The 24,959-nt window shown below is 50.5% G+C and overlaps 1 protein-coding gene across 1 annotated transcript in view; it reads left to right on the top strand.

Moving 5' to 3' along the window:
• LOC144806244 (uncharacterized) overlaps nucleotides 1–24,959 on the top strand; it is a 196,619-nt gene that overhangs the window by 6,617 nt on the left and 165,043 nt on the right. Inside the window, exon 3 of the mRNA XM_078672641.1 lies at nucleotides 19,375–19,495. The gene's annotated coding sequence lies outside the window, so the exon portion shown is untranslated. The remainder of the gene's footprint in view (nucleotides 1–19,374; nucleotides 19,496–24,959) is intronic.

The raw sequence follows: 24,959 nt of genomic DNA, 5'->3' as shown, positions 1-24,959 counted from the left end.
AAGGTGCTATTTCTGTAATCAGATGTAGTATAGATATATAGGCAATCACCGTATCATTCATGATTGATTTAATTCCTTCGATCCATATTGAAATAGTTTTATTGAAGAACACCAAGTCGCTTATTCTTATTAAGAGATGCAATATCAATAAGCTGGTAATCACCATCGCATCCAGTCAGATAAAATCATGAAAGGATTATTGCCTTTGATAAGTCCTAGCATGTAGTCTCGTCGGGTATGCAAAGCCGTCTATCCGATCTGATAGACAGACGGTCTTGCATGCAGCGGTGATTGGCTATATATCTATCCTACATCTGATTACAGAAATTGCGCCTTGGTGAGCTTCCTTGCACCTGCTTCACTAATGATTGCTGCTCCTGTGTGGGCGTAGGGTAGGCTTCAGTGAGCTCTTACCCCTTATTTTTTTTTAAACTTTATTTTGCGTTTAGGTATGAGTAAAGAAGTACACTAGGACAAGTAAAATCCTTTGGCAAGTACAGGTAGACATAATGCACACTGTCAAGGGTTCAATCAATGCCGCAGAGTGATCACATGTTACATAAAGCAAGTCCCTCGACTGCTAACATATTTTCTGTTACAATCGTTCTTGACTCTAATTCACATAAACGGTGTTTACAAACATGACATAGGGATACATCAACTGTACCGACATCAAAAAAGGAGTTTAGCATCCGGTGTAGTTGATTATTGACATGTATCTCGGGACAGTCTAACCCACCCCTGTTGGGACTATGCCCTGTTCTTTCTGGGTAGGGGGTCTTGTCGCTGCGCCTCTAGGTATGTTCTGAAAGGTCCCCAGATATCTTTGGGCCTGGAGGTGGGGGGGACCGTTATTGCGTATAGGTCACTGTTTGTGGAACAAGACGCCATGCTCTTCAGCCATCCCTTCATCGATGGTGCTGTTCTGCCACCCCAATGAATGGATACCTCCCTTTTGGCCAGTAGTAAGCTTATGGCAACAAACCTGCGAATTGCCGGTGGGAACTGCTTTACATATCCCAACAGAGCAATCTCGGGCAAGGGGGTCATCGGTACCTTAACCATGCCACTCACTATCTTATGTATTCCTACCCAGTATGAGTGTTTGCGTGGACAGGTCCAGGCGAGGTGGGCGAAGTCTGCATTTGGAGCGTTGCATCTTGCACAATGGTGCCGTCCGGCAGGGTCTATCCTGTGGAGTCTGGAGGGGGTAATGTATATCCTACAAAGAAACTTAAAGTGTATTAGTTTGTGTCAGCTACTAAGGGAGACATTTTTCGTAACTGCACAGCAGGCAGCCCACTATTTGTCTCTGATCGGAATACCCAAGTCGGTCTCCCAGGCAGTGCGTACAATATGTCCATCTGGAAATAGATAGCCTATCTTAGCAATGTCAAATTTAGCGCATGTCTTCTGTATGAGCTTTTTGCTAGTTATAGGTATGTATCCATTTAGGGTTGGGGAGTGGGAGATCAGAAGAATAAAGCAATGGTGTGTGTATTATGCAACACAATTTCTCCCATGCCCAACTAGTGGGTGATGCGCTTTGGATATCTTTGGGGTCTTTGGGGAAACCCTTCGTTAATATCGCCGCTAAAATGTCCGGGAGGACTAAGTCAGACTCTGGTCGGAGGTATGGAATTCTGGCGTCAGGGTGGTACCATGTCTGTGAAAAACTGCACTGTGCAGCTAAATAGTACAGTTTTAAATCAGGGACCCCGAACCCACCTCTATCGCAGGGGACTTCCATAATCCGCCAGTTTAACCTGGCGTTTCCGCCACCCCATACTAATCTTATTAAGTGTGATCGAAGGGTCGAAAATAATTTATTCGTGAGAGGGATACAGATGTTTTGAAATAGATATCAAAATTTAGGAAGCACGACCATCTTAATGAGGGAAACTCGTCCAGCCATAGATAGTGGGAGCTTTAGCCATTTCTCTATTTGAGTCTCTAATTTGGAAATAGCTGTCCCGTAATTGCGGCGGATGATCTGCTCTGTTTCTAAGTGTATATGTATGCCCAGGTATTTAACCGAGTCAGTATTCCATTCCAGGGGGAACTCCAAGTCCCATATGTCTGTGCTGGCAGTGAGTGGAAAAATGACAGATTTGTTCCAATTGATGCCCAGTCCGGAATGTCTGCCAAAGCGCAGAACCTTCCGGATAAGGGGATCCAAATTAGTCTGGGGGTTGCGTACAAATAAAATCGTGTCATCCGCATACAATGATACTAACAATGGGCCGGTGGTGAACTGTAAACACCTATGAAGGTGTTTCTCTTGGAAGTGCCGTATTAGTGGGGCCATGGCTAAAATGAACAACAGAGGCGACAACAGGCAGCCCTATCTCATTCCGCGTGAAAGTGAGAAGGGAGCCGTCAATGTACCATTTAGTCAGTCGGGCCAGCGCTTGCCTATATAGCAGGGCAGTCGTGGCTACAAAACCAAACGGCATCCCCATGCGCTCCATGATGGATAAAATAAAAGGCCATTCAAGAAAGTCAAATGCCTTGTCTGTATCCAATAGGATTGCCGCAGCAGGGATTTCCGGGTTAATTCTATGCAGAGGGTTAAATAATGTGCGTAGATTGAAGGCTGTCGAGCGATAGGGTATGATACCAGACTGGGCCGGGGCAATTATAGATTCTATTAAGAGAGACAGGCGACATGCCAGAGCCTTTGCCAGCATTTTGTAGTCTAGGTTTAAGAGTGATAACGGTCTATAGGAACCGCACAGCAGGAGGTCTTTGCCATTTGGGGAGAAGAATGATGACTGCCTCACGCAGGGGGGGAGGTAATATCTGCCTCTCCAGGGCTTCTGCATATACTTTAAGGCAGAGGTCTTCAATCTGTGGGGCGCGACCCCCAGGGGGCTCGTGGAGTCCTGGGAAGGGGGTCGCAGATTCTGCAGAGTGCAGTTCCTGGCATTGGGCTGATCGAGGGTGCTCACGGCGGAGGCCTAATTCACACCGAGGTGTGAAAAACATCAACACCTCATTAACAAGTAAAAGGGCTTTTAAAGACCTGTCAAGTACTCGGTGTGGCTGTGTGTGTGTCCCTGAAGCTGTTTCAGCCGGGCCCACATACACGAGCTGGAGGGGGGAGGGAAGGGGGGGCTGGGGGAGCAGTCTGTAGTGTAGCCCTTTGAGTTCAATGGATGTTGCACGCCTGGAGCTGTGGGTCCCGTGACACCCCCCCCCCCGCCCCCAGCAGGGAGGCACAGAGATGGAAAGAAGAAGGAAGACGCAGAGAGATACTGATCCCCCCCCCCCATGAGAGAGGCACAGAAAAGGTGGGTGGATGGATGGATGTAAGGCTGAAGTGGATGTGTGAAAAGGTGGGTGGATGAATGATGAGTGGATGGATGAAAGGGTGGGTGGATGGATGAAAGGGTGGGTGGATGGATGAAAGGGTGGATGGATGGATGAAAGGGTAGATGGATGCAGGATGTATGGATGGATGAAAGGTTGCATGGTTGAATGATGGATGGATGTGTAAAAAGATGGGTGGATGAATGATGGGTGAATGGATGGATGAATGATGGATGGATGTATGGATGGAAGGATGGAAGGATGAAAGGGTGGATGGATGAAGGATAGATCGGTGAAGGATAGATGTATGGATGGAAGGATGAAAGGGTGGACGGATGAAGGGTGGACGGATGAAGGATGGATGGATGAAAGGGTGGATGGATGAAAGGGTGGATGTATGGATAGATAAAAGGTTGCATGGATGAATGATGCATGGATGGATGGATGAAAGGGTGGGTGGATGTCTGGATGAAAGGGTGGATGGATGAAGGATGGATGTATGGATGGGAGGATGAAAGGGTGGATGGATGAAGGATGGATGGGAGGATGAAAGGCTGGATGGATGTATGAATGGATAAAAGGTTGCATGGATGAATGATGGATGGAAGTGTGAAAAGGTGGATGGAGGAAAGATGGGTGGATAGATGGATGGAAGGGTGGATGGGTAAAGGATGGATGTATGGATGGAAGGATGAAAGGGTGGATGGATGTATGGATGGAAGGATGAAAGGGTGGATGGATGGATGGATGTGTGAAAGTGTGGGTGGATGAATGATGGATGGATGTGATGAGGTCTAACAGGCGCATTTATGGTTGTCAAAAGTTGATGATGAGGAGTACCAGTTTCTAGAAACTTTTGTCGGAAGGGGGTCCTTACGCCTGAAAAGGTTTTACAAGGGGGTCTCTGCATCAAAAAGTTTGAAGACCTCTGCTTTAAGGAGATGGGGAATCAATAAATCTTTATAGGCCTTATAAAAATCCGCTGTGAAACTGTTGAGCCCTGGGGCAGAGGAACATGCTCTCCTCGGAGATAGCCTCAGCGAGGAAGTCCTGCATAAACTTTTCGAGATACACTAAAGCGAACTCAGACAAATAACTCTCCTGCTCCGCCCTGTCTCAACCCAATCTAGTGGTGTATAATGTTTTAAAATAGGACATAAATTCCCCCTGGATATCCAGTGGGTCAGTGATCTGCTGTCCCGACGAAGTTCTCAACTCGCTAAAATGTCCGGGAGGACTAAGTCAGACTCTGGTCGGAGGTATGGAATTCTGGCGTCAGGGTGGTACCATGTCTGTGAAAAACTGCACTGTGCAGCTAAATAGTACAGTTGTAAATCAGGGACCCCGAACCCACCTCTATCGCAGGGGACTTCCATAATCCGCCAGTTTAACCTGGCGTTTCCGCCACCCCATACTAATCTTATTAAGTGTGATCGAAGGGTCGAAAATAATTTATTCGTGAGAGGGATACAGATGTTTTGAAATAGATATCAAAATTTAGGAAGCACGACCATCTTAATGAGGGAAACTCGTCCAGCCATAGATAGTGGGAGCTTTAGCCATTTCTCTATTTGAGTCTCTAATTTGGAAATAGCTGTCCCGTAATTGCGGCGGATGATCTGCTCTGTTTCTAAGTGTATATGTATGCCCAGGTATTTAACCGAGTCAGTATTCCATTCCAGGGGGAACTCCAAGTCCCACATGTCTGTGCTGGCAGTGAGTGGAAAAATGACAGATTTGTTCCAATTGATGCCCAGTCCGGAATGTCTGCCAAAGCGCAGAACCTTCCGGATAAGGGGATTCAAATTAATCTGGGGGTTGCGTACAAATAAAATCGTGTCATCTGCATACAATGATACTAACAATGGGCCGGTGGTGAACTGTAAACACCTATGAAGGTGTTTCTCTTGGAAGTGCCGTATTAGTGGGGCCATGGCTAAAATGAACAACAGAGGCGACAACAGGCAGCCCTATCTCATTCCCGTGAAAGTGAGAAGGGAGCCGTCAATGTACCATTTAGTCAGTCGGGCCAGCGCTTGCCTATATAGCAGGGCAGTCGTGGCTACAAAACCAAACGGCATCCCCATGCGCTCCATGATGGATAAAATAAAAGGCCATTCAAGAAAGTCAAATGCCTTGTCTGTATCCAATAGGATTGCCGCAGCAGGGATTTCCGGGTTAATTCTATGCAGAGGGTTAAATAATGTGCGTAGATTGAAGGCTGTCGAGCGATAGGGTATGATACCAGACTGGGCCGGGGTAATTATAGATTCTATTAAGAGAGACAGGCGACATGCCAGAGCCTTTGCCAGTATTTTGTAGTCTAGGTTTAAGAGTGATAACGGTCTATAGGAACCGCACAGCAGGAGGTCTTTGCCATTTGGGGAGAAGAATGATGACTGCCTCACGCAGGGGGGGAGGTAATATCTGCCTCTCCAGGGCTTCTGCATATACTTTAAGGAGATGGGGAATCAATAAATCTTTATAGGCCTTATAAAAATCCGCTGTGAAACTGTTGAGCCCTGGGGCAGAGGAACATGCTCTCCTCGGAGATAGCCTCAGCGAGGAAGTCCTGCATAAACTTTTCGAGATACACTAAAGCGAACTCAGACAAATAACTCTCCTGCTCCGCCCTGTCTCAACTCAATCTAGTGGTGTATAATGTTTTAAAATAGGACATAAATTCCCCCTGGATATCCAGTGGGTCAGTGATCTGCTGTCCCGACGAAGTTCTCAACTCGCTAAAATGTCCGGGAGGACTAAGTCAGACTCTGGTCGGAGGTATGGAATTCTGGCGTCAGGGTGGTACCATGTCTGTGAAAAACTGCACTGTGCAGCTAAATAGTACAGTTGTAAATCAGGGACCCCGAACCCACCTCTATCGCAGGGGACTTCCATAATCCGCCAGTTTAACCTGGCGTTTCCGCCACCCCATACTAATCTTATTAAGTGTGATCGAAGGGTCGAAAATAATTTATTAGTGAGAGGGATACAGATGTTTTGAAATAGATATCAAAATTCAGGAAGCACGACCATCTTAATGAGGGAAACTCGTCCAGCCATGGATAGTGGGAGCTTTAGCCATTTCTCTATTTGAGTCTCTAATTTGGAAATAGCTGTCCCGTAATTGCGGCGGATGATCTGCTCTGTTTCTAAGTGTATATGTATGCCCAGGTATTTAACCGAGTCAGTATTCCATTCCAGGGGGAACTCCAAGTCCCATATGTCTGTGCTGGCAGTGAGTGGAAAACTGACAGATTTGTTCCAATTGATGCCCAGTCCGGAATATCTGCCAAAGCGCAGAACCTTCCGGATAAGGGGATCCAAATTAGTCTGGGGGTTGCGTACAAATAAAATCGTGTCATCTGCATACAATGATACTAACAATGGGCCGGTGGTGAACTGTAAACACCTATGAAGGTGTTTCTCTTGGAAGTGCCGTATTAGTGGGGCCATGGCTAAAATGAACAACAGAGGCGACAACAGGCAGCCCTATCTCATTCCGCGTGAAAGTGAGAAGGGAGCCGTCAATGTACCATTTAGTCAGTCGGGCCAGCGCTTGCCTATATAGCAGGGCAGTCGTGGCTACAAAACCAAACGGCATCCCCATGCGCTCCATGATGGATAAAATAAAAGGCCATTCAAGAAAGTCAAATGCCTTGTCTGTATCCAATAGGATTGCCGCAGCAGGGATTTCCGGGTTAATTCTATGCAGAGGGTTAAATAATGTGCGTAGATTGAAGGCTGTCGAGCGATAGGGTATGATACCAGACTGGGCCGGGGCAATTATAGATTCTATTAAGAGAGACAGGCGACATGCCAGAGCCTTTGCCAGTATTTTGTAGTCTAGGTTTCAGAGTGATAACGGTCTATAGGAACCGCACAGCAGGAGGTCTTTGCCATTTGGGGAGAAGAATGATGACTGCCTCACGCAGGGGGGGAGGTAATATCTGCCTCTCCTGGGCTTCTGCATATACTTTAAGGAGATGGGGAATCAATAAATCTTTATCTAATGTTAGACGGGGACCCGGAGGGTCGGCCGAACTGGGGGAGAGGCCTCCGAGGAGGGCCGTCTCCGGCGATCGTACAGACAAGTCACTTCCCTCCCCACAGATAGACACCACACAAGGATGAGATCAACACTCTTTATATAGGGGTCTTGCGGCATGGTTATCAGCGGTACAGGAGATTCAGGACTCGGGGGTCCTCTCAATTCTAGTCTCTGTAGGGAAAAGGGGGTAGCGGGACAGTCTTGGTACCGGATCGGTACAGGAGGTGGCAGGAGGGAAGCTCACAATCCTCGAGCTTAGGAGTCTGCAAGGTCGGGCTGCGGCAGCGCCAGCTGGCTAGGAGGAAGGTCGACAACGAAGGGGGCCGCGGCAGCGCCAGCAGGCTAAGATGATGGTTCACGTAGCAGAGGGCCGCGGCAGCGCCAGCAGGCCAAGATGATGGTTCACGTTGCAGAGGGCCGCGGGAGCGCCAGCAGGCCAAGATGATGGTTCACGGTGCAGAGGGCCGCGGCAGCGCCAGCAGGCCAAGATGATGGTTCACGTTGCAGAGGGCCGCGGCAGCACCAGCAGGCCAAGATGATGGTTCACGTTGCAGAGGGCCGCGGCAGCGCCAGCAGGCCAAGATGAGGGTTCACGTTGCAGAGGGCCGCGGCAGCGCCAGCAGGCCCAGAGGATGGGTCAAGTTGCAGAGGGCCGCAGCAGTGCCAGCAGGCCAAGGTGAAGGGTTCCCAGGGCCGGGCTGTGGCAGCGCCAGCAGTCCGCCAAGGATGAGTTCTTCTCGGGGTCTCTCGACTCCAGGATACAACTGCCCTCCTGGTCCGGGACCGCCCCAGTTATAGGTCTGGTTCCCTTTGATGTCCGGACCCTCGCACCTGGAGGTCGGGAGGTCCGGAATGAGGGAGTTCCGACACCCAGCAGGTGGTTGGAGCCAGCGCCCAGGGAAGCCGGGGTTGATCGACACCTGGCGGAGGAGAGCCGTTGACGCCTTCTTCTTTCATTGATCTGCCAAGTGGTCTCTTTACCTCCTGTGTGGAGGTTGGTGCCTCGATGTCGGGGCCTGGCCAGGCCCAGGGTTGGGGTCGGGTCGAGGCCACGTGGCCTCGTGTTGTAGTGTCCAAAGATGGCTGCCGGGTCGGGGCCATGGTGCTGACGGGGACCAGGGCCAGCCTGTACGGGAGGGTTCAGGAGCTGGGGTCCCGTTGTGGACGGGTTGTGGATTACCTCGGGGGGGTTGCCGGGGTGGCTCTTGCTGGGGATTCAGGGAGAGCTGGGGTCCGGGCCCTGTTGTGCGGAGGGGGGACGGCCCGGCTACGAGGCCTGTCCAACATGCGTCCCCCCCAGCTGAAGGCAGGGAGAGTCAGCCATCCTCCTGGGGACTCTCCTCGCCGAGGCGGAAAAAGCGTGACAGGCCGTCGGCATTGGTGTGGTCCTGGCCTGGACGATGCTCCACAGTGAAGTCCATCCCCTGTAGGGAGATGGACCAGCGCAACAGTTTCGGGTTTTCCCCCCGCATCTGCATCAGCCATTGCAGGGGTCGGTGGTCTGTCTGCACCCGGAAGCGGGTGCCGAAGAGGTAGGGCCGGAGCTTCTTGAGGGCCCATACTACGGCGAAGGCCTCCCTCTCGATGGTGCTCCAGCGCTGCTCCCGGGCCAGCAGGCGGCGGCTGATGAATGCCACTGGCTGATCGACTCCCTCGGTGTTGAGTTGGGAGAGGACGGCCCCCACGCCATGATCGGAGGCGTCCGTCTGTACGATGAATTCCCGGCCGTAGTCGGGAGCCTGGAGCACGGGGGCAGTGCACATGGCGGCCTTCAGCTTCTCGAAGGCCGATTGGCAGTCCGGAGTCCAGTTGACTGTTTTGGGGTTCTTCTTGGATGTGAGCTCCGTGAGGGGCCCCACGATGCTGCCATAGTCCTTCACAAACCGCCGGTAATACCCGGTGAGCCCCAGGAAGGCCCGGACCTCGGTTTGGGTCGTAGGGGGTTGCCAGGCCTGGATGGCAGCGATCTTGAGCTGGAGGGGGGCCACCAGACCGCTTCCCACTTGGTGTCCTAGGTAGGTCACGGACCCTTGGCCCACCTGACATTTGCTGGCCTTGATGGTGAGCCCGGCCTGCTGGAGGGCGTGTAGAACTTCCCGCAGGTGGCGGAGGTGGTCGGTCCAGTGGTGACTGTACACAGCGATGTCGTCCAGGTAGGCGGCGCTGAATGCTTCGAGGCCCGCCAGTACCTTGTTCACGAGTCGTTGAAATGTTGCCGGAGCGTTTTTCATGCGGAATGGCATCACCCTGAAGTGGTAGTGACCGTCCGGGCTAGAGAAGGCGGATCGTTCTTGAGCCCTGGGGGTGAGGCCGATTTGCCAGTAGCCTGCTGTTAAATCGAAGATGCTCAGGTAGCGGGCGGCCCCCATACGGTCAATTAGCTCATCTGCCCGGGGGATAGGGTGAGCGTCGGTCCTGGTAACGGCATTCAATCCCCGGTAGTCCACACAGAACCGGAGCTCAGGGGCAACGCCCGGGGCGGCGGCCTTGGGGACCAGGACGACTGGGCTGGCCCAGGGGCTGTCAGAGGGTTCGATCACTCCCAGGGTCAGCATCTTGGACACCTCGGTCTGGATGCAGGCGCGCACCCGATCTGGTACGCGGTACGCCCTGTGGCGAATAGGGGGGCTGTCCCCGGTGTCCACATCGTGAAGGCACCAGGGGGTGACCCCAGGGGTGAGAGAGAACAAGGATGCGAATCGTGCCAGGAGAGCTTGACAGTCTTGGCGTTGCTCCGGGGACAAGGCCTCGGAGAGTCTGACCCCTTCCACGGAGCCATCCTGCTCGAGGGTCCTCAGCAGGTCCGGGAGGGGCACGGAGTCTTCTTCCGCCCCATTATCGGTAGCCATCAGGAGGCTGAGTTCTGAGCGTACAAAATGGGGCTTGAGTCTGTTGGCGTGGAGGACCCGTAGGGGGTTCCGGGAAGTTTCCATGTCGATTAAGTAGGTGACGGGCCCCTTGCGTTCGATCACCTTGAAGGGTCCGGACCATTTGTCCTGTAGGGCACAGGGTTCAACCGGGGACATCACCCAGACCTGCTGTCCCGGCTCGAACTCGAGGGAGGAGGCGTGCTGATCATACCATTTCTTCATGTCTTCCTGACTGGCTTCAAGGTTGACTTTGGCGATCTCCCTGAATCGCCGGGTCTGGTTGCGAAGGGCCAAGAGGTATTTGTATACATCCGGGGGAGTTTTCTGGGGGGGCCTCTCCCAACCTTCTTTGACTAGGCTGAGGGGACCCCAGACGGGGTGCCCGTACAGGAGTTCGAATGGGCTGAAGCCTAGGGATTTTTGAGGGACCTCTCGGTAGGCGAACAGGAGGCACGGGAGTAGCACGTCCCACTGGCGACGGAGGGGCTCTTCTAGGCCCATGATCATTCCTTTGAGAGTGCGGTTAAACCGCTCGACCAATCCATTTCCTTGTGGGTGATAGGGGGTCGTGAATTTGTAGATGACCCCGCACTGTTGCCAGAGAGACTTCATGTATTTCGAGATGAAGTTCGTGCCCCTGTCGCTGACGACCTCCCGGGGAAAGCCCACCCGGGAGAAGATCCCCATCAGGGCTCGTCCTACCACAGTCGCTGTCACGGTTCAAAGAGGGATGGCCTCGGGATAGCGGGTGGCGTGGTCCACCAGGACTAGGATGAACCGGTGTCCTTGGGCGGTTCGGGGGTCCAGGGGCCCCACAATGTCTATTCACACCCGTTCGAACGGGGTGGTGACGACGGGAAAAGGCTGCAAGGGTGCTTTGGTTTTTCGGCCACTTTTTCCGCTGGCCTGGCAGGTGGGGCAGGCCTTGCAGTGGTTGGTGACATCCTTTCGCATTCGGGGCCAGTAAAAGTGGGTCACCAGGCGGTCGTACGTTTTGTCCTGTCCCAGGTGTCCGGCAAGGGGTATATCGTGGGCTAAGTTCAAGAGGAAATCTCTGAAGCGGAGGGGCACCACCAGCACCCGACGGGCCCCCAGTTCTGCAATCCTTTGCTCACTGTAAAGCAGGTCATGGTCCCAGTAGATCCAGTGGGCCCCCGAGGTGTCCCCTGCGCTCTGGGCCAGGGCTTGCTGTCGGAGTCCCTCGAGGGAGGGACAGGTTCTTTGTTCTTGTTGGAATTGTTCCTGGGTGGGACCCCCCTCTTGACACCACTGGGCCAGGTCGGGGAGGTCCGGGAGCCGACCGGGTCCTCCTTCTGTTTGGGCCGGGGGACTTGCTTCGGGGGTGGCCTCTTCTGGGACAATTGCGGGAGGAGGCTCCGGCCACTCGGGTTCCTCTGGACTGGGGACGGCACGGGCGGTCATGGACCGGGTCGTGGCACAGACCCATTCGGGGAGGCCCAGCATCCCCAGGTGCTCTCTCCGTTCGACTGCGGCCCAGGGAGAACTTTCGAGATCGTTCCCCAGGAGGCAATCCACGGGTGCATCATCGCGGACAGTCACTTTCAGCATCCCTGATACTCCTCCCCATTCGAAGGGGACGTAGGCCATTTGACAGAGACTTTCTGAGTTGTCGGCCGACCGGACAGGGCAAAGAATGTTCGGCAAGATCTGGTCCGGGGCCACCAGATGACAGCGGACCGCGGTCACGCTGGCCCTGGTGTCGCGGAGGGCTTCAGCCCGGCGGCCATTAATGTTGACCCACTGGCTGTACTTCTGTGTGTTGGCGGGAAGGGGGGCCCGAGGGATCAGGTCTCGTTCCCCTAAGCAAACCAGGGACATGGCGGCCGGTTCCCACTCAGGCTGGTCGGTTTCGTACTCTTCTTGGTCTTCTGGGGTTTGCTCTTCCCCCAGGGCTGCAGCAGCGACCTGGCGGGGTAGAGTGTTCGGGTTCTTTGGGCGATTGGGATCACTGGCGTAGTGGCCGGGTCGCTGGCATCGGTGGCAAGTAATGTTGGCTCGGAAGCCTGGTCGCATCGGGGGGTTTCCCCTGCCGGCCGGGGGCGGGGGGTTGCTTGCGGGAGTCACCGGGCCGGTGTCCCTACCCCGACCCTGGCCTCCTCCTCCCCGGGGGCGATGGGGCCCTTGGGCAGTTCTGTTCGGTTCGCTGGGTCCGTTTCGGCCAACTCGGGTGCTTTCCCATCGGTCGGCTTCGGCGGCGAGTTGCCGAGGTTCCGTTAGTTTACTGTCCAGGAGGTGCTGCCTGAGTTCGATGAAGCAGTTGTTAGAAAGGTGCTCCCGCACAATAAGGTCAAAAAGCTGCTCGTAGGTGGTCACGTTGCTGCCCTTGATCCACCCCTCGAAGGCCCGGCTAAAGAAGTTCACGTACTCCACCCAAGTTGTACCCGGGATCCGTTTGCAGTCGCGGAACCGCTGGCGGTACATCTCGGGTGTGAGTCCGTATCGAGTGAGGAGAGCGGCTTTCATGTGGTCGTAGGATGTCATCAGATGGTCCGGGAGTTGCAGCAGGGCGTCTCGCCCTTCGTTGACAAACCTCCCCCATAACCCGGCTCCCCAGTCGCTCCGGGGAATCCGGTGGGAGGTCATGGCTACCTCGTATGCTTTGAACCATTGCTGGATATCATCGTTCTTGTAGTACTCTCTGACGACATCTTTGGGTATGTGGACCTTGGGGTCTGTAGGGGCAGGAGGACTCGTGCGCTCGGGGACCCCGAGCTCCTTGTTCTGCTTCCGAATCTCTAGTTCTTTGAGGTTGCGCTCATGTTCGGAGGTTAGCTTCTTCTCTTCTAGCTCTCTCTGCCTTTGTTTCTCTTCTCGCTCCTCTCGGAGCCGTAAGTGTTCCAACGTTATTTTTTGTTCCGCCAATTTGAGCTCTCCATCTAGGCGAAGTCGTGCCAATTCTAATTCATGGAGCCTGCTTTTTTCCCGTTCCCGGACCTCTTCTGGGGAGAGACCCGATCTTCTTTCTTCCGTCGGCGCGGGGCTTGTTTCGGGTGTCTCGTGGCTTCGTATTTGGGGTACGGTCGTACCTGTCTCCGCCCAAGATTCCAGGGCTCGTTTGAAGTCCTCTTTCGGGCTCAGTCCTGTGGTTGAAATGCCTAATTCTATGCAAAATTGTTTCAGTTCTCTGTGGTTGTATTCTTCTAGCTTTTCCATCTGGAATTTTTCCGTTGTTCCGCTCTCTTTTGTTGTCAAGGTGGTTGTGTGTCGTGGGGCGAGTGACCCTCTGTACGATTATGCGTAGGTTCGGATCGCGCCGCTGGCCACCAATGTTAGACGGGGACCCGGAGGGTCGGCCGAACTGGGGGAGAGGCCTCCGAGGACGGCCGTCTCCGGCGATCGTACAGACAAGTCACTTCCCTCCCCACAGATAGACACCACACAAGGATGAGATCAACACTCTTTATATAGGGTTCTTGCGGCAAGGTTATCAGCGGTACAGGAGATTCAGGACTCGGGGGTCCTCTCAATTCTAGTCTCTGTAGGGAAAAGGGGGTAGCGGGACAGTCTTGGTACCGGATCGGTACAGGAGGTGGCAGGAGGGAAGCTCACAATCCTCGAGCTTAGGAGTCTGCAAGGTCGGGCCGCGGCAGCGCCAGCTGGCTAGGAGGAAGGTCGACAACGAAGGGGGCCGCGGCAGCGCCAGCAGGCTAAGATGATGGTTCACGTAGCAGAGGGCCGCGGCAGCGCCAGCAGGCCAAGATGATGGTTCACGTTGCAGAGGGCCGCGGCAGCACCAGCAGGCCAAGATGATGGTTCACGGTGCAGAGGGCCGCGGCAGTGCCAGCAGGCCAAGATGATGGTTCACGTTGCAGAGGGCCGGGGCAGCGCCAGCAGGCCAAGATGAGGGTTCACGTTGCAGAGGGCCGCGGCAGCGCCAGCAGGCCAAGAGGATGGGTCAAGTTGCAGAGGGCCGCGGCAGCGCCAGCAGGCCAAGACGAAGGGTTCCCAGGGCCGGGCTGTGGCAGCGCCAGCAGTCTGCCAAGGATGAGTTCTTCTCGGGGTCTCTCGACTCCAGGATACAACTGCCCTCCTGGTCCGGGACCGCCCCAGTTATAGGTCTGGTTCCCTTTGATGTCCGGACCCTCGCGCCTGGAGGTCGGGAGGTCCGGAATGAGGGAGTCCCGACACCCAGCAGGGGGTTGGAGCCAGCGCCCCTGGAAGCCGGGGGTGATCGACACCTGGCGGAGGAGAGCCGTTGACGCCTTCTTCTTTCATTGATCTGCCAAGTGGTCTCTTTACCTCCTGTGTGGAGGTTGGTGCCTCGATGTCGGGGCCTGGCCAGGCCCAGGGTTGGGGTCTGGTCGAGGCCACGTGGCCTCGTGTTGTAGTGTCCAAAGATGGCTGCCGGGTCGGGGCCATGGTGCTGACGGGGACCAGGGCCAGCCTGTACGGGAGGGTTCAGGAGCTGGGGTCCCGTTGTGGACGGGTTGTGGATTACCTCGGGGGGGTTGCCAGGGTGGCTCTTGCTGGGGATTCAGGGAGAGCTGGGGTCCGGGCCCTGTTGTGCGGAGGGGGGACGGCCCGGCTACGAGGCCTGTCCAACAGGCCTTATAAAAATCCGCTGTGAAACTGCTGAGCCCTGGGGCAGAGGAACATGCTCTCCTCGGAGATAGGCTCAGCGAGGAAGTCCTGCATAAACTTTTCGAGATACACTAAAGCGAACTCAGACAAATAACTCTCCTGCTCCGCCCTGTCTCAACCCAATCTAGTGGTGTATAATGTTTTAAAATAGGACATAAATTCCCCCTGGATATCCAGTGGGTCAGTGATCTGCTGTCCCGACGAAGTTCTCAACTCGGGGATGTATGCCTTACAATAGGGAGGTCTAATCATCTGTGCTAGGACTCGTCCCAGCCGCTTGCCTTCGCCGTATTTCCGGGCGTTGTAGTATTTCTCCAGCGGTATCTTTGAATTCTGTGAGCAGGGACAACCGTTGCTTGTCTAATTCAGGACCTGTCGCCTGGCGTTGTTCCGAGTCTAACGGCCCTCGGTCCTTTTCCAGGCGGGCTAACGTACTGCCAAATCCCGCAATACACCGGCATGTATGCTTTAAAACCGCGCAGGCCGCGGCCGAGCGAGTGCATATGCGGGGAGGAGATCCCCAAGGGTGCTTTGGAAATGCTGTACCAGGTGTCGACGGGGGAGCCCTGTGTGCCCCTACGATCAGCGCAGACATAAGAGTGCCGCGCTCAGACCGCCGAAGGTCAAACGGACCTCCCGCCAGTACCGAGCGCCGCTTTGCCCAGATTGTGGCCGCTCAACCGTGGCCCGGTGACTCGCAGCACCCAGCTGCTGGCTCAGTCCCTCCGCTGCCGCACCCGGAGTCTCCTCATATAGTCGATGCCGCCATCTTGAAAGTCGTCCGTCCGCCTGGAGTCGCCGACTTCTGCCGTTCCGGTGGTTTTCTCGCAGCACCGCAGGGAGACTTTTAATCAGGATCCCTTCCACTGCATTATGGCGTCTTTTCCCTGCCCGGTAGCCTCGCTGGATAGCGGGGCATCACGTTGTTGCAACGACTGCTGGCGGAGCTTCAAAGCCGAGCGACCATCTTGGTCTCTGGCTTGGCCACGCCCCCGGCTCTTACCTCTTCTTCAGCCCTGGTGCCCCTGTGCCTGCTGCACTAATAATAGATGTGCCTATGTTCTCTGTCCTAGGAGCATTTTGTACTTTGGTTGCACTGGGCTGTTTACATTTATGTGCCCTCATGTGACTCCATCTGCCCTCATATGAACCATACATTAGATAAGACCCTTTCAACTCTGCAATCCGTAAGGGCCTCTTTGAAACCTGCTATGCAGAGAATATATATAAGAAAACAAAGCAAGAGAGAAAATGGGGATATAAAAAAGAGTGAATGTTGTAGAAAAACAGAACGAGAAACAGCAAAGGAGAAACAAAGGTTATGAAGTGCATGTGTGATTAGGGTGACCAGGTGCCCCGGATTTACCAGGACAACCCCAGTTTTTCAAATTTCAAGAAATTTGTCTTGTGTCCCTGTTTTCATAGAGGGCTAGCTGAAAGAGGCACATTTTTATGTATTCCATTGGAGGACTGGCTAGTTTCTGTGATCAGAAAGCAATTTAATTAGCAGGTATTAAACGGTGTTTGAAATGGCAATTTATTTATTTCCTTGGTGTTTCAATGTTCATACGCACTGTCACCCCATACCCCTCAGTTGATGTAAAATAGTCGTCCTTCTTTTAGATTTTTTAAAATATACAGTTTTTTTGTTGTTTTCAAAATCTGGTAGTCTTATGTGTGACCAAAATAGCAAAAGAGATAGAAAGATAGACTAAGAGAATGTTAAAACTAAGTGAGAAATAGCATGAGAGAATGAAATAGGGTAAGAACCAGAGCAAAAGAGAAACAAATTAACATGAAAGTGACCGCAAAATCAAGGGAATTATAGAATAGAGTGAAAAAGTCAAAGGTTTGCATTTAGATGTTGAGATGATGGATATCAGCCAGAGATTGTCAGATATGATGTCCCCCTTATTCAGAGTGCTTAAAGGTGCACACTCTGCAAGTAGGGTGGAGAGTGAGAAAGATGAGAAGGGAGAGCAAGAGGAAACCCAAAAGTATCAGAGAACAGAGTGAAAAAGAGGACAGAAAGAGGGTGATGCAGACAATGGTTGAGAAGAAGAGCAAATAAGGCAAAAATAAAGAGAGAGATAAAAGGAGACAAAGATGAGGATGAGAGAAGAACAGAGGGATAAAAAGAGCAGCAGGGCTAGAAGAGAACAAGATCAAGAGAGCGAAAATACAACAGACAGTGAGACAAAAAGTAAAAGCAAGAAGAAAAAGAGTGAGAAAAAAACAAGATTGAAAGAAAAAAAGGCTGTTGAAAAAGAGGAAGAGAGTTAAAAGAAAACAGTGAGATAATACGGGAAAAAGAAAGTGAGAAGCTAGAAAGAGAAAGTAAGAGATAAAGTAAGAGCATGAAGGACCACTAGAGTGAGGGAATGAGAGGCTGAAAAGGATAGAAGAGGGACCACATTCGTGAGAGACATGTAAGGAGAGAAAGTAAAGTGGAATGAGAAGAAAGGCTGCATTGAAGGAATTTGTGATGTTAAAGGTTTTTTTCTCACAAATTGACGTACTTTTCATGAATACTATAACCAGGCGCAGGTAGCAATGTCTTTTGTACGGGATTTACTAATGAAAATCAAAACAATTACACCACTTGTAGGTGGTGGGAATAAAGAAAAAGCAGCAATATTGATCCATTAAAAAAATTCAGGATAAACAGTTTGAAATTATCTCACAATAGAATGATACATCGACTTTCAGTGCCAACTAGTTCTCACAATGAAATGCTGTCTGTAGACTGCTGTTTTGGGGAAAAAGTATGCCACAGAGTAATCGCAGGCACATCTGTGAAGTATAAATAGTCCAGTAATCATGATCGATACAAGACTTTGATTGCCAAAGTGCTGCACTCCAAAGAGTAGGCAGTCGAAGCAGTTACAAATGGAGGCTGCATAGATTGAGAGAGAGAGAATTTACTAACTAGCCTACGGCTTAACTGGAAGATCCTATTATAAATTGATATCTTTGAGCGTAGAGGTAAGGGCTGAGGAGCACATTGGAGTCAGTGAGTACCCGAAAGTGAATAGGATCACTCATCAGTGAGGCAGTAAAGCCAGAGTCTCAGAAAATGCAGACCACTGCCATTGATCACATGTGAGTTTTAATTGCGACAGTGCCCTGTCCCTCAGGGCCAACTAGCCCTCCTGTTACCTCCAGTAAGCCCCATACAGCTGGATTGCTGAGAGTGTTGAAAGCCACGCCACCTTTTTACACCATTCTGCAAACGCGACTCCTGGCGCACTGCTGCTCAGGGGATGAAGTTCACTTTAGTCCTGAGGGCCTCAGGGCACAACAGGACCTCAGGACACAACAGGACCTCGTTGCCCCATCAACAATGCGCCACGAGGCGCGTTTGCAAAATGGTGTAAAAAAGGGCGTGGCCTCGGACCACCTCTCAGCAATCCCACTGTGAGGGGCTTGCTGGAGGTACCTGGTGGGCTAGTTGGCCCCTAAGGACCCATAAGATGCAAGGGGACTTCATCCCCCAACCCAAAACGCGCCAGAAGGCGTGTTTTCAAGTGGTGCAGGGAGGGGGCGGGACCTCCGGTGAGATCCAGCTTCGGTTTTCTTTTTTGTTTTTTAGGAGGGGGCTGTTTGCCCCGCCTTCTCTTAACATTCTTTGGGCCCGGGGACCACCTCCCCCGGGGCCTGGCCTTGTTTTATTTATTTTTTTACAGGGAGAGTACAAAGCCCCTTGGAGGTGGTGGTCCCCGGGGCCCAGGGTGTCATGAATTCACCCACCTGTACTCCGGTTTGTTCCTTCCTTGATGCTTCTATTACCCAACTCCCTCTGAACTCCACCAGAGAGGCAAGGATAGGATTCACTTGCCGCCCTGATCGAACCCCGGGGGAGGGGGAAATAGGGACGAGAGAAAAGAGAAGACAAACTGGATTCTTGTAGACCGACTTGACAATTCAGTCGTGTAGAATGTCTCTCGAGAAAGGCAAAGTGTTACTGGGCTTCAGTTTTCAGCTCGTGTATAATCTGATAAATGTACCCGATTAATCTGAACACCCTAAATCACTTCTTTAGGTCAAACATCTGCTTTGGAACTCTTAATTGGGTATACCTGAATTTCCCTTAACCATTTCTCAAAAGGATTCTTGAAACTAAAAGAAAGAATAAACCAAAAAAACACTACAGGTGCACTAATAATCTGTGATTGCTCAAATTATCACATATCCTTTACAATATTTGCTCCGTAATTTCACATTAAATATATACAAATAATAATTACAAACAAGCTCTCTGTTCCCTTTCAGTCTTCTAATCAGACTCAAGGTATTTACACAAATGTCTGTTTTACTTTAACATTCTTCACTTACTCAATGTCCTTAAAGTCCTTGGATTGTTTCAGGAAGAGTTTCAAAACGTTCTCTTGATTTATAGAAGGTCAAGAGGTCTGCCACAGTTTTCATAAAGTTTAAATTCTTACAGGTATGTGTTCAAGCATGCTGACGCTTTACCATTCAGAGCGAGGTGTTGCTTGGCAACCCTTTGTTGATTCTCTTTTCTTTTCTCCTTTGCAGGAAATCGGAAACAGTGCCGGGAGAGGATCTGGAGCCGGAAATTCAGAAACAGGAAGGAATGTCTGAAATGTGCTCCGGGCAGCAAGAACACAGCCGAAGACACTGAGTGAAGACAGGGAAGGTGTGGTAAATAAATAAATAATACCTCTATTTTTGACTGGATATACAATAACAGATAGCTCAATAAATAAGAGGCAAGATTCGAGGTAGCTGGAGTTTGCAGGTTTAATACAGCATAAAGGACAGGAACAGGACAACCTGCACGGGAATAGGATGGCAGCGCTGCACGGGGCAGGGACAAAGGAATGGTAACTTTTCATAACAGTGCACAAGTATATATACTTAAACAAAATACATGGTATTCAATACAATAGGCGTAGCAGTGGGCAGGGCCTGTAGCAGTCGCGAAAGATAAGGCAGAAAGTAGGTGTAACAAGAGGCGTGAACAGGGCGTATACATAGACATGTGATGTAAACGTAACGGAATATGTCATAAATGGGGCGGAAACATGGAGGGGGCTACCTAAGGAGCCGGGACCTCTAACCTAGTGGTGCGCGCAAGCTGGCAATGACGTGTTACTAGGGAGAAACTGGGGGCTATGACTTCTGAGCTAGAAGGAGAGACGAAAGTCTGGAGTGTCAGAGCGACATGTACCTAAACACTATCTAGTATCTGATGTTTAGAGAACATGTTGATAGAATCCAAAAGTTATCAGGGTAAAGGCTAACAGACTCTAAGACTGGTGCATGCATTATTCTACATGTAGTGTGTGTTGAGGAATATTAAATGACCATAAATACAGTATTTCTCTTACATGGAGACGTAAAGGCTAGACGATGACTGAAACTATTGATGCGATTCAGTAGCTTAGGAATGCAGAGAAGGAGAGCTGGACTGATAACTAGAATCATAACATACTCTTGGCAGACTGGCAGGCAGAGCCAGGCCGAGCCGGGCACTGTGAGGCAGGAAGTAAGTGAAGGGTCAGGGATACAGGTGGGGGCTGTATCGCTCCTCAGCGAGGGTTCAGGAGACAGGAGCTGAATCTGGTGTCCGGGCCCTTTTGAGGCCTAGAAACGGAGACTTTTCAATGAAATAACGTGCACACTGAGAAACGTGGCAACGTAACTTTACATAGGCCTGATGCTCGTAGCTTTCACGAGAACTGGAAACTGGCATACTAGAGATGGACACAACTGTAATTGCGTCTTTAATCGATCATGGGGAATACATATGCATATTAATCATGCACATACAACATAACATGGGGAACACGTAGGGACACAGAACATGGCAAAATTTACTTTTCCACATTCCCTCCTTGTCACTACGTTTCCATCAGGAAACATCAATATTCATGATACCATCTATCATTTCATACAGTATCATTTGTTCGTCTCGAATTGCCTTGGAACGGGACTTAGGACGGGACTTGGGACTAGGAATACAAGAGGTAGCACAAATGCCGCAAATCGCAGGGCCACATTGTAAACAGAGGCAGCAACTGAATATGATCGCTACTGCAATACCTAGAAATGACAATACTTTCCATCCCCAGGCAGAAATTATACTCCAAAACCAACCGGACCATGTCCAGGTGCCTGGATTCTGGTGTAACTGATGGGCAATTTTATGAAGTCTGGTTATAGCTGAATAAACAGACGGCGCGTTATTAGGAATGAAAATGCAGCAACTAGATCCGATGACTCTACATGCTCCTCCTCTATCGGCCAGTATGACGTCAAGAACGAGACGATTTTGGAGCACGACAAATCTCATAGCAGATTGCTCTTCGGTTAAGTTACCTAGGGCAGAGGTAGTCTCATTCACTACTGCTTCAAGGGTTCTGGTTAACCTACGGATTAACTTACTATTCTGGATAGGTCCTATAAAGAAGAAGAAACCTCTATTGAAGTCTGTATACTGTTCTAGAGCAGTTTCAGTTTGATCGACAATCGGGGACTCGATCTCCCTTCTATGTCTAATGTGTACTAGATGTGTGTTTCTATGATAATCAGATGCGGCTAGAAAAACTGGTGGCAGTAGGAAGGCAATGTAACAGGTTCCATCCCAATCGAGGGGCAGACGAACATATGCGGTCTGACCACAAACAAAATAAGAATGACGTGAAGCTTTGAAAATAGATTTCCCACTGTCACTATACTTGACAATAGTAGTACAATCACTATGTCCTACATGTGCGGAACCATTATTTCGGACACATAATTCGCCTTTGACTGGTAGTACTGAAATAGCAGGTAAGTCTGGAGTAGTATCAGACTGAACATTCAGGACCATAAAATTCGAAGAATAATTACCCAAATTATAAACTTCATTTTCTAGGTCTAACCCGGTTCTATGGGGAAGACCTTGCTTGTCTGGAAAACATGTACTGTTCAGAAGGGACATATCAGTTGAGGATGACGTTAACGTGGACCAGGCTCCACATGAACCATTATGTGAAAACGGATAAGGAAACAGTGGCAGAACTCCCTTCGGTGTCTGGAAAGGGGGGAGTCGACCACACACCCAACAATTAGTGGCATTGCTGGTCTGGTGTGAATAGTGTAACATACGGATAAATGTATTGTTGCGCATAGCAAGACGATAGGATAGTTCGTGAGGAGGCAGATCACTAAACGTATGCTCTACTGTAGCATTAGAATACTTATTTACATGAGAAATTGGAAAACATAAATGAAATGCATAACTTGTACAGGTAATCATTAAACTCAAAAACAATATAAAACTTAGAAAAACGATACATCGGATAGAGTTTTGACTAACTCTCTCACTATGGGGGTCTATCTCATACATGTCAGATACCTGTCTAACCGTTTCACCCAGGGGGACTTAGACAATTAAACTGGTTGACTTAATTTACTAGACCGGAGCTTACTTTTATACTCCTGCTGTGGAGTTTTCTCTAACAGGGAATCCTTTGAATCAGAGTCAATAGCGGGACAGTCCTTGATAATAGTATCTTGGCAGTCTTTAAAATCTTGACAATCCTTGGAAATGTTCTTGGAAACAGTTTTTAGTCGGAGTCCGTGAAATTTCTTGACATGCGACAGGTGCACCCACCCCTTCCTGCCTTCCAACTTGACGGCAGTACGGGTGGTCAAAAGGACTAACTTCGGTTCCTTCCAGCGAGGCTCCAGCGGACTTGAACGATCGAAATTCGCTTACAAGCACTAGACTTCCTGGAACGATTTCATGCGGTTTCACCTCGGTATTGTCTGGAAATGCGGCGGCGACCTGTGAACGACAAGAGTGTAGGGCAGACATCAAGGAAGCTAGGTAATCTGTCAGCATATTACTGGAAACATCTGTAATACTTCGGGGTCTAGGTGTACCCCACACGTTCGGGGGGCGGCCGAATACGACCTCATAAGGGGACAGACCTGATCTGGAATGTGCGACCATGCGCATATAGAACAGAGCGACTGGCAGGGCAACTAACCAGTCTACACCTTTTTCTTGACAGACTTTGGCAATACGGATTTTCAAGGTTTGATTATGTCTCTCTACGAGACCGGCTGCTTCTGGATGGCGTACACAATGGAACTTCCACTGGTACCCTAACAAAAGGGAAACATGCTTCATAAGTTCGGATGAGAATGGCTGGCCGTTATCTGAGTACACGACCCTAGGGAGTCCATAACGGGGGAAGAATTCACGAACCAGCTGCTTGGCAGTGGTCGCGGCTGTATAATCTGGGACTGGATATGCCTCTGTCCACCTGGACAAAGCGCATACAACTACAAGGACATACTTGAAACCTCGACATCGCTCCATCTGAATATAATCCATCTGGAGGACTTCAAAAGGGTGGTCAGGAGGCTGGAATCCACCTTGTTCCACCGGGACACTTTTACCTGGATTGAATTGACAACATATCATACAGGTACGGACTTTCTGCTTGGCTGCAGCTCGTAAATGCTTGTTAAACCAAATGTTCTGGATACTGTCTATCATGGCTTTTTCTCCTAGGTGTGCAGGACTATGTGCGGTATTAATAATGACTTGAACCATTGAGTCGGGGAGAAACCATGTGGCCTTTCCCTTCGTCAACCATCCCTGATCTGTCTGGACCCCTCCTTGTTCGGACCATTTCTTGATTTCTTCGGGAGTAGCATGTGACTGGATATCTATGACATCTTGAGTAGGGTCCTTAACTGTCATACAAGTAGTCGGTTCTAGAGTGGATGTCGGTGTCTTGTTGACTGGTATGTCTGGTGTCTGTGCTGTAAGCTTGGCTGTTCGATCTGCTAGATCATTACCTTGAGAAATAATGTCAGTAACTTTCGTATGTGCTTTGCATTTCATGATAGCGATAGATGTCGGTAAATGTATTGCATCTAACAGAGCTTGAATAAGGAACCCATGCTGAATCTTGGTTCCATGAGAAGTCATAAAACCTCTCTCCTGCCAGAGCACTCCAAAGTCGTGTACAACTCCGAATGCGTAGCGTGAATCTGTGTAGATATTAACTTTCAGGTTCTTGGCATGTATGCAGGCTTGTGTCAGAGCGACTAGCTCTGCTGCTTGAGCAGACAGGGTGTCAATACGGTGTGTTTCTATAACTTCAGTCTCAGTAGTCACTGCATACGCGGCTACTAGTTCTCCTGTACTTGTTCTCATACATGAACCATCCACATAAAGTGTCAGGTCGGGATCTGGTAATGGAATATCTGTCAGATCTTGTCTTGGCTTTGTCATAGTGTTAACAACTTCCACACAGTCATGTGTGGCAGGATTTGAAGTAACTGACGGTAACAGTGTAGCAGGATTTAGAACGTTGCAGCGTCTGATTTCTATGTGTGGCTGGAACAGTGTCAATTCATAACCTGTTAAACGTGCAATGGTCAAGTGCTGAGTCTGGGTTCGGTTTAAAAGAACTTCCACGGAGTGTGGAACTTGTACTGTCAGGGAGTGTCCTAATACTATGGAATCACTTTGTCTGATAGCTAGTGCTGTGGCTGCAACTGACTTGAGGCACGCAGGCAGAGCCTGGGCTACTGGATCTAGTGTGCTCGAAAAATAAGCACAGGGCTTGTATTGTCCTGCTTGATCTTGTGTGAGAACAGATAATGCTGTACCATTACGTTCTGTGACAAAAAGTGTAAAAGGCTTACTGTAGTTCGGAGTAGCTAGAACAGGAGCTTGGCATAAAGCTTTCTTTAACTCATTAAAACTAAGTGTATGTTCCTGGGTCCAAGGGAGGACAGTCGATACGGCTGCCTCCTGTGTCGTTAACTGTATCAGTGGTTTGGCTAGAAATGCATACTGAGGAATCCATTGTCTGCAGTAAGAAGTGAGGCCGATAAAAGCACGTACCTCCTTCTGTGTCTTGGGCTGAGGAAGACTCGCTATTAACTGGATACGGTCAGGTGTCAACTGCCTACCCCTCTTGGACAGTAAGTGGCCTAAGTAGATCACTTGCTGGACACAGAATTGAAGCTTCGAAGGGGACACCTTGTGCCCCATCTCGGCTAGGAAATACAGAACGGTAAGTGACGCACGCTCGCAGGCACGTTCAGAACGGGCTGTGATCAGTAGATCATCGACATACTGGAGCAGG

The sequence above is a fragment of the Lissotriton helveticus genome, assembly GCF_964261635.1.
Source record: "Lissotriton helveticus chromosome 1_1 unlocalized genomic scaffold, aLisHel1.1 SUPER_1_unloc_55, whole genome shotgun sequence".
Taxonomy (NCBI): Eukaryota; Metazoa; Chordata; class Amphibia; order Caudata; family Salamandridae; genus Lissotriton; species Lissotriton helveticus.
This window is presented reverse-complemented; position numbering and strand designations above follow the sequence as displayed.